A 1,999-nucleotide genomic window follows, 5' to 3' on the forward strand; every position below is an offset into this window, starting at 1 on the left:
ATATATATATATATATATATATATATATATATACTTTTGTCATTTATTGTTGTGAGACCCAAATATAATTTAAATACTTTTGATTGAATAAGTGTAAGTCATCTAAAATGTAACGTGTGTGCTTGTTTATATTTCGATCGAATATAGGGAGTAATAGAACAAGTGCTAAATAGATTGATACAGAGACAAGAAGAGAGAGAGAGTTATAGAGAGCTACGAAAATAGATCGAATAAACGGCAAAGGAGCATATATATTTATACATCTGTGTATTTGTCAGCCTATAAGTTTGTGTTTATTTCTGTGCCTACTTTTGTATGCTCAGCTGATTACATTTTTAACACAAGAATAGAACGTTTTAAAGATGTACTGAATATGAGGAGACTGTAATTTCCTACACACTGCAGACCACGAATTTAATCGTCTTGATTAAACTGAAATTGAAATGTATAATATATTGTTGCTATTGCAATTGCCATTACAGTTAGTGTGTTTAAATTATAACATCACAGTGAACGAAAATATAATTGGAAAAAATAAAACAGAAAAGAAAATGAACAAAAGAAAACAATAGAATCCAACATAACTAAAACCCTCAACAAAATAAAATCTACATCAAATCAGCAACAGTACTAATCATTTTTTTAAAAACTTTTTTCATAGCCTTTCAACATTTCCTGTGCAATGTTTATTTGGTGACGGTAATTGTCATGGTAATGTTTAGGTAATTTGAACTGGAACAGAAGCAATCGGAACAATGCAGCCATAGAAAACATAATTCTTATTGGAAATAAAAAATTACATTTTCTAGAAAACAGCTAAAAATACATAAACTGTTTGCAATTGGACATTTCTTCTGTTGTTCAAGGTCTTCTTCATTTCCTTTACAATTTTTTCGCTGGATAATTGTATTTTTCGCTCCTGAAACTGCTATTGCCGCTGTTGTGATTCCTCCTCCTTCTTCTCCTTCCCTTTCACCATCTTCTCTTCCTCCTACCACAACTAATAATAATAATAATAATGGTAATAGTAATAATAATAATCTATAGAAATAAGTAACAGGAGCGAGATTATAGTAGGAGAGGCTACTCGATTTCATCAAATGCTACTTACGTCATCGATCCCCCAAACCAATAAAAGTAAAGCCGACATTGGTACAATGTCTGATATTTGGGTGGGGTGGTTTATATTCATCCAATACTAAACTGCTACTTTATTTTATTGATATCCAAAGTATGAAAACCAAAGTTTGAACTGAGAGAAAAAACGCCTGAAAAAATGCCACTACAAATGTTCTCCTGTGTGCTAAAGATGCTGCAAACACGGCGCCTTAATAATCATTCTTTCTACTATATTCACATGGTATATAGTAGGGGAGGATGGCTCGATAACATTAATAAGTGCTCAACTAGTACTTATTTTAGCGACCCCGAAATGATGTAACACAAAATCAGCCTCGATGGTATTTGAACGTGGAGCATGAAAGATAATTTCCTATCATCATTCTGTTAGTAATTTTTCTCATTAGTGGTTAGAGTGAATGGATTTTGATAATTCACTTCTCGTTTATGTTATTTATCATCGGAATTATTTGAATCGTTATCAAAACATATTATTATTATTGCATCCCTTTATGCATGGTGACTGAGGAAAATATAATGAAATATCATTTGATACGTTTTGAATATTCAATGTTAAATCGAGAAATAATTTAGGATGTCACAATTGCTTTAAGTGAAGACATTGCTTTCAGGTTTACATTAAATAAGAGACAGCTACCCTCCTTTGCTCATCAAGTATTGTACTTATGGAGTCAATATCGATACATGCCGGGAACTAAATAATATCAGTGACTTTTTATTACTCTTTTGTGTACGGTTGTTTAAAGTAGAAATTTTCGTTGAAGCACAACTTGAACTAGAATGCGAATTGGTTTCGATTTAACGTAAGACATACACAGAAAAAATGTACAAATATATTATATAGTACAAAGCTATATAT

At 31.3% G+C, this 1,999-nt stretch overlaps 1 protein-coding gene across 1 annotated transcript in view; it reads right to left on the bottom strand.

Annotated features, from left to right (window-relative positions):
• LOC106879478 (neuroligin-4, X-linked) overlaps positions 1-1,999 on the bottom strand; it is a 625,710-nt gene that overhangs the window by 528,790 nt on the left and 94,921 nt on the right. The window lies entirely within an intron of this gene.

Source organism: Octopus bimaculoides, chromosome 19, assembly GCF_001194135.2.
Source record: "Octopus bimaculoides isolate UCB-OBI-ISO-001 chromosome 19, ASM119413v2, whole genome shotgun sequence".
Classification (NCBI taxonomy): domain Eukaryota; kingdom Metazoa; phylum Mollusca; class Cephalopoda; order Octopoda; family Octopodidae; genus Octopus; species Octopus bimaculoides.